This window comes from Meleagris gallopavo, chromosome 3 (genome assembly GCF_000146605.3).
Source record: "Meleagris gallopavo isolate NT-WF06-2002-E0010 breed Aviagen turkey brand Nicholas breeding stock chromosome 3, Turkey_5.1, whole genome shotgun sequence".
Lineage (NCBI taxonomy): Eukaryota > Metazoa > Chordata > Aves > Galliformes > Phasianidae > Meleagris > Meleagris gallopavo.
This window is the reverse complement of record NC_015013.2, coordinates 54,384,526-54,392,877: the sequence shown is the minus strand read 5'-3', so window position 1 is coordinate 54,392,877 and position 8,352 is coordinate 54,384,526.

Sequence of the window (8,352 nt, the reverse complement as noted above, 5' to 3'; positions counted from 1 at the left end):
GTGGTTAATGTATTTCTGGTTCCTACAGCAGAAGAGGTCGTCTTGCACTTAGAATGAAGAGTAGATCAAAATTATTCTCCTGATAGTGTCCTGTCTTGGTGTAAGAGACTAGATGATCTTAGAGATCTTTTCCAACCTTGATGATTCTTTGATAAGAAAGCAGACATCAAAGGCCTCCCAGGTAAACCATTGCTGCTTACAGGCTCGGGTGTCCTTTCCTTTTGTCAAGGCCTGTTATTCACATTTGATACATCTAACAAATCCCTACCTGCTCTCAGTTTGAGCTAGCTTTATGTTTCTGGTACTATATTCCTAATATCAGATTTCTGCTCTAGAAAAGAGTATCATCTATACTCTTCAAATGCTACCGTTGGTTTTGACTTAGGCAATGCTGTGAACATTATCTTGATGAGCGTCTCCCTCAGTAACCTCTGGAAAATGTTGTATGATCTGAATTTGATATCTTGCAGAATTAAACTTCACTATGCTGGTTCTTGTTGAGGTGATGTCTCATGTTCCTCCGTAGCTGTGTGGAAAGATGCAGGCATTCATGACTGCTTTTCACATGTTTGCTACCATAACTAAAGTGATTGAAGCTGCCTTCAGCAGAGGCTTGAACACCATGCCCCTTAGATATTGTCTAACTCTTGTGTTACCACTGTGCCCCTCAGAGGTTGTCTAACTCTTGTGTTACATTCCAGAGTTCTAGAGCTTGAAACTGAAAAAAGTGTTTGTGAGGTTTTATCAGCCCAAGCCACAGAGATCTCCTTCTCTGACTGAAGAGGCTGAGTTCTGGCAGTTGTTTGCTTGCATTATGTGACTGACTGCAGCTTGTTCTGGGGGTAGATCAATGCTTTGCAGTGGGATGGAGCTGGCTGTGGTTTCTGAAACTTGCAGTACAGGAAAAGCAGCCCAGAGGGCTGTGCAGCAAGCCACCGGCGTGCTCTTACTGTTGCCTGTGTAGCACAGCTTTTTCTTCCAAAGGTACTGTTGTTTGTGAGCAGATGCAGTGAAAGAAAAAATGCTTTGGGATGAGTTGGCAGCATTGGGGTTACTTTGCCCCCAGATATTTGTTCCAGTTTTTAATCACTTTGCAACAGGATCTTACTATTGCTTTTAGCACTTTAGCTCTGTTTCTCTGACTCACGGTTTATTTCCACTCTTGTGGTGTCTGTTGGAGGCTTTTTCCCTCCTGAGAGCAAAGCTGTTCCCTCTAAATGATTGTTATTAGTATTGTTGCTTGTTAGTATTGTCTAAATAAAATTGACTCTCTTTTTTTTTCCTAATCAACTTTTCCAGGGTTTGGAGGGTAACAGCTCTTGCATCAGTGCTGCTGTTGGTATGTTCAAGTGAAGCAACTAATAAAGAAAATACTTCTATTAAGACACTAGAAAGTAACACCCTATTGCAGGGTGTACCCTGTTGTAACATATCCGGGGTGTTGGAAATACTCTTCCCGTGACCTCATGCCTCCCAGCCACAAATGAAGGTGTTTGATTACTAATACAGAGCAATCACTTGTGCCTTGTCTGGTTGCTTACCTAAGTGTACTGATAGCTTTCTTAATGTCTTTAAAATGAAGAAATATAAAACCTTGTCATGTGAGCCCTCCCCAGGTGGGGCAGCTGGTGAGAATGAGTCAGAAATCTTGTCTCTGCTTTCAGAACCAGTGTAAATGAACATCCTACTGAAACCTGTTTCTACTAGTTGGATTTGTTAATCACAGAGCAGTGCCTGATAGGCCTGTTCCTCGCTGCATCCCGTTAACGAGGAGGAAGACACTCTGCGGATCTTCTCAAGAGAGAACTTGCCTGTGCAGCTGGGGAGCAGGAGACATTAATAGCATGCAGCAGCAGCAGTTTCCATCTCCTGTCTCTAATACAACTATGCAGTGCTACCAGTCCCACTGTTGCCTGCTCTGGGATACTCACAAGTTGGACACGGAGGAGGGTGCTGAAGTGTGGTGCGAGTATGGCATCTCCCATCTGTCTCCAGATGTTGGCAACAGCTGCTGTTGGTCACCCTTGTATCTCTTCTATCTGAGATGTGTAGGAGAGTGGCAGTGCAGAGCAGAACGCTGTTAGATGTTTAGCAGTATGTCAGCTCTTTTCAAACTATGCTTACCTTGTGGCCTTGGAAAGAGGAGCAGATGTTATATGGGCAAACAAATGCTCGTTCTCAATGACTTTATGGTAGCTGTTGCCAACTTATATTACTTTGGAGACAGGGTGCTTTACTTTCTTCGTTCAGCTTAGTATTTTCATTTCTGTGGGGATAGCTCAGTACCGTCTGCTAGTTAAGGAAGGCAAAGGTAGATGAGGAGCCCTTTTGCTAAGCTTTACCTCATACAAATTAACTATGGTTTTGTGAAGAGCTAAGTTCTTTTGTGTATGTGAAGGAACACAGCTCTGATGGAGTAACTTTAAAGTTCAAAGAAGTGGGTGAGATCTGAAGCAGGGAGGGACGCTGCTTTGGAGCAGAGAACTTATTTAGGTGAGTCCTCTCGAGCAAACAGGTACACCACTCCCTGATATGAAATGTGTTTTGCATTTTAATTTGTGTTTTGCTTTTAACTTAACCTGGCACCCAACTATCACATAGCTCTCCTGGGGCTTTTGTGCTGTATGACTGCACAAAACAGCCTGAATTCAGTGTTTCTGAAAGAGGCAGGCTGTCATATGTAAGGGCTGGTAAATGATTAATGAATGTATGTCCTCAAAAGAAACCCAAGACAAAAAACAACCCCCATATTTAGCTCCCGGTACTCTAATTTTGTTTTTGTTGTGCTTTCTTTAAAAGTTTTTTTTTTTTAATTCTTAAAAGCAGTCAGAGGAGTTAAAGTTTTACTTCATGGATACTGCTCATAAAAGCGCTGCCACTAGCATGTAGCCTTCATAGTTTTCAAGCAGAACTACGTGTATAACACTAAACACCTGATTCTGTCAAGTTTCCTGAGAATTGCAAGCCTTTTCTCCCCATAAAAGAATGTATCTTCAATATCAGTTTAGAGGTGTTGTCATGGAACAGTGCCTAGGTGTTACAGTTCCCTCCTCAGTTCAGAAATCTGAGAACAGTAATCTCCAAACCAATTTAAATAGTCCATGGATTGTCATTCCATGCTTTCTACGCTGAGGATGTGACTGCGTCTTAATCTGTATTTATCTACTCATTTTTTGTTAACTCCAGCTGTATCCTGGAATACATGAAAAGAGAAGTAGCCAGCAGGGAGAGAGAGGTGATTGTTGGTGAAAGGAAGAGGATCACGAAGATGATCAAAGGGCTGGAGTACCTCTCCTATGAAGAAAGGTTGAGGGAGCTGGGCTTATTTAGCCTGGAGAAGAGAAAGCTCTGGGACAACCTCTTTGCAGCTTTCCAGTACTTTAAGGGAGCTAATAAGCAGGAGAGAGACTGATTTTTACATGGTATCGTAGTAGGAGTCGAAGGGGAATGGTTTAAAACTAAAAGAGGGGAGATCTAAAATAGATGTTAGGGAGAAGTTCTCTCAAGGGGTGGTGAGGCACTGGCACAGGCTCCCTAGAGAAGTTGGTGATCTCTCATCCTTAGAGACGTTCAAGGCCAGGTTGACTGAGGCACTGGGCAGCTGATCTGGTGCTTTGCAACCCTGCCTACGGCAGGGGAGTTGGAACTGAGTGTGCTTTAAGGTCTCATCTAACCCAAGCTATTCTGTGATACTCCTTTTTTTTCATCTGCTACCACCAACGGTTTTTCTGTTCGCAGGAATTCAAGGCTTTGTAGTCTGGCGACTATCTTCACATCCCTGGATTTTTAAAACCTGAAAACTAGTGGATGAACTACTCTTCCATACATGAACAAATCTCTGTATTCTTAATTTGTGTGGTGTTTTTTTCTTCCAAAAACTTACCACCAAGTTCAGCTGATGTCAGACTTCCCATGATTCCCTATGGCCCTATCTGTTATTTCAGTTCCCATGTCTGTTTAAACTTTGGCAGATGTGTCTCTGCTGGCCTACAGCTCAATATCAAATCATAAGATAAAAATGCAGGCACTGAAAATGCTGGCAAAAATTACTTATTTCTCTTGCACCTTTGAGTTCATATTCTTCCTGTTCCTTCATTTTTCCCCTGCCCACCATTGCTGAGTCAGATAATGTAGCAGCATTTTACATAAATTTTAATTAAATATTCCCCTTTTGTATATTCATCTGCATTGGAGAATCTCTTGTACTGTTTTTTAATCTATTATGGAATATATGCATGTGTTCCAGTTATTGTTGCTTGCTTGCTGACCAGATTTTCTCTTAGCACCATTAGTATGTCCTGAGCTCACGGAGGTTGTTCTGAGTATGTACAGGACTTACTTTTTAGGATTCTGCTGGTAGATTCCTAGGATGCAGACTATGGATCAGGAATACCTTTTTGTATGGGGAGGTGGCTGAAGTCTAGCTAGATTCTGGAAAAAATAAATGTGCAACTCTTACTATGTTGAGCCTGTGAGGGTCTTCTCAAGTATTCACAGCTTCACAGCTCTTGAGTCAGCCAGACTTTTTTTTTGGTGTCCAGTTTCCTTAAAGTTGTTATCCTCATAAAGGAAAATCAGCAAACTGCAAGACAGACTGCTTCTTCATTTGTATATTTTAAGGTCTTAAGTCTAGGAGAGACTTTAGGAGTCTCCTGTCTACGGAATTTGCAGATTTTGCTCAACTTTCAGAGGCCAGTGGAAGTATCAAACTTTGTATTCAGTGTTCTGGTGATGCCCAATTCAACCATTCAAGCTCCCCTCCGCATTCAGTCCTGCTGCTTGGTATCTTTCAGTGCAATCTCAGTGATGTACTTGGCAGAAAAGTGTATGATTTTAGACACAGTTACTTTTCTCTGTTTTGACTTCCACGTCAGTGCAACCGTACCCTTGCTAAAAAGCTTAAGATTTGCTTCAGCACAGAACTTTGTTTTATTGGTGAGAAAGGACAGCAAGTAGGAAGAGAGAGGAAAATTAACAGTTTTACAGCTGCTGATTTGAAGCATCACATATTGTTCTCAGACTTCCATGGTTCTTGGCTGTTACACCAAGTCTGCAAATACGCAGCCTGCTGAAATTCAGCTGTGACCTTGTATGCATTCACTGTAAGGTGTGTTGTTTTTTTTGTTGTTTGCAAAGAAGCTGATAGCAGTTGCATCAATTAAGATAAGCTCTAGAGGCTCATACAAAAGAAATTAACTGATGAGGATGACTTTTTAAAAGATTGCAATTGAGGGAAGGTTGAATAGCAGCCAGAAAACACTTTCTCAGATGAGATGGGCTAAATCATGCAAGATTTGCTCAGTATTGCTTGAATTGTTTTGCCTTAACTCTTGGCTGGTATGGTGGAGCACTGGGCTGAAATGCTTGGGAGAAGGCTTTTAAAAGCTGCCTAACATAACTGCTAGGAAGCTCTAGGGATAAGTCTGAGTCACCTTGGGAGCTGCACATGTATTTAGGGCTATGCTCGAGGTTCCGGTCTGCTCCCACATTTCTGACCACTTGAGAATGTCCTATCTATGAGGAAGTGGGGAATATGGCTCCTGTGTTCCCAAGAGGGTGTTATTCTCTTCTTCCATGAGATGCAACCTAAGGCATTATAAGGGAGGATGTACATGAATGCTATGGCACTGAAAGCTCATGCCAGTGAAGCTGGGGCAGGAATGGGCACTTCTGTACTTGCAGAAGTTTCTAGATAAGACAACTGGAGATGGTGACACACCTGTAAAGCAGGACCCTGTGTTTTTTGCTTGAGTACCTCCCTCCTGTATCCTGGAAGTGGGATAGATGGAAGAACAGTCTGGTTTCAGGCATCGTCTCGGGAATAAGGTATGAATTAAATGTAAAGCTGCTTCATCTTTTCATGCCCTAAAGTAGATGTGTAGGGAGGTAGAAAACAATACTGATGGGTAATTAAAAGCTCAGAGAGGATCTATTAGCCTGTAGTCTGTATTTGCAAGTCTGGAACTACTTATCTGTTTTCATAAGGGTGTGTGTGCATGCACATATATTGTATTATTGTAACAGGTCTAATATAATCATTTGATAGGACAAGGGGGAATGGTTTTTAACTGAGACAGGGGATGTTTAGGTTAGATATTAGGAGGAAGTTTTTCACCCGAAGGGTGGTGTGACACACTGGAACAGGTTGCCCAAGGAGGTTGTGGATGCCTCTGGATGCATTCAGAGCCGGGCTGGATGTGGCTCTGGGCAGCCTGGTCTGGTGGTTGGTGACCCTGCACATAGCAGGGAGTTGAAACTAGGTGATCATTGTGGTCCTTTTCAACCCAAGCCGTTCTGTGATTCTTTGATTCATTCTGTGATCCATTTGGCCTCAGAGTTGACTCTTGATGGGAGAAGAGAATGAAGAGAAATCAGTTGCAAGGGCACAGCAAAATTTATATGCCTTCTCTTTTCTGCAAAACTTGAACTTTTTTTTTTTAATAAAACTGTTCCAGCTGAAAACTGGTGTGTTTCAAGTTGATAGTTCATAATGGTAATGATTTTCTTTGCTAGCCTGAACTCCAGTGTGTGAAGTAGGGTCTTGTGTTTTTGTATGAACAGTAGTAGATGCAGAATAAAAAAAGGGAACACAAGTGACTACTATAAAACTCCTGCAAAGAATCGTGTAGTCCCCACTTTGACTATCTCATGACTCGTAATCTTACATGGATTGTAGTGTGTGCTAATAGCTGATGAAGATTTTCAGAGAAAAGTTACAGCTCTTAGTGTTTAGGGGATTTTGATATGGCTTACTGTATACCCTTAAAAAAAAACAACTTTATTCAGCCATCTCTAAATCTGCATGGGAATTTGGGAGGGGAAGAAATTGCTATGAGGCTTTTTGATTAGTCTAAGAAATCTTTCAGACTGAGTGTCCTTCTGCTCCTCAGAGTTGGAAGGGCGTCTGTTGTATGAGCTAAGTGGCAAACAAGTAAGGCAGAAATTTCCAGTGTCTTTCGCTTCCCTAAATACCCAGTCCAGCTGACACTAGTCTGCAGCAGGGTTCCGTATAGGTTGTGTTTCTCTGTGGGGATAGCTGTAGAGAAGTGTGCTGCATGGGATGATGTCATATTGTGAATTTTCGGATGCCTGAGTGGACATTTTTTCCCTGGAGCTGGTATTTGGTGCGCAAAACAACTGATGGGAAGTGTGGTAGGAATTCTTCAGGCAGCATCCTCCCCATGGAAACCAGCACACTTCACGTCTGGGAACGAAAGCCAGTCACGTCAGTGCTGCCTATTAAAGCGACTGACATCACAGACATCTTAACCCTCAACTGAGCTACTGTACCCATTGGTGCCAACAGGAAAATAAAACCCTGCTATTTAAGCCATGCATAAGTCTGTTTATGTAGGGAATGTAATTTGTGTGTTTAATTTAGCCTGTGATCCAATATGATAATTTTGCTGTGTCAGGCTGGGGATGGTACTTCTGTGGGCTTTGAAACTTTGGAGTGGAAGAAATGGCTTTTTTTTTTCCTGAATGATTGTGCAGAGACTCCGTTCTCAGGTGGAAGGGATTAATTCATTTCAGTGTGTGTGAGGAGGGGATGGAAGCTATTTAATGGTAATGTGGCCACTTTCACCTGGCTAGGAGAAACATGGGTATTTTGCTTTAGGTCCTTCAGAATTAGAATAGGTGGAAACAGAAGCCTGTGCCTTATTTGCATGAGGTGCAGCCATGAAGTTCTGTTTCTCCTACCCATTCTCTTTGCTGCAGCTGAGACTCAGCTTTCCCTGTGAAGAAAGAGTGCCTGGGTTATTTGTGAAGGCAGACAAAGTTGGGACAAAGAAGAACATACAGAGCATATGTGAATACTCTGTGCTCGTAGTGCTCATGAGTTTCCCTGGATGAGGAATGGCTGCCTGGTGAGCTACCGTACCCTATGTAGAGCAAGACCTTTTAAATCTAGCTGCTAAGAAGGTTTTTCAGACGAGTTACTTTCACAGCACTCTCTTTAAATCTTTGTCATGGGTTTAACTTTCTCTGGTTCATCTCACACAGATTCCATGTTGTGCTAGGCTGAGAATAGTTAGCTGGGATGGTTGTGTTTGGCTATCTGGAACAGCTCATACTGGCTGTGTCCATTCGTTGTTGCTTTGATGCTCACCTGATCTCTCTCCCAGTGTGCCTCGGGACAAGTTCTTCATGTGCAGGGTCCCATTTTTGTCTCAGTGGTTGCACGTGTGCAGGAGAAAGGAAAAAGAGAATGAGCAATTAGAATGCATGATCGCACCTGAAGGTTTCTGAAGGTCTTCATCAAAATGATGGGAACCACATTTGTCATCTTCTGCCAGAAGAAAAATAATAGTTGGTGGTTTTGTTTGTTCGTTGTTTGTGGTGGATCTTTTT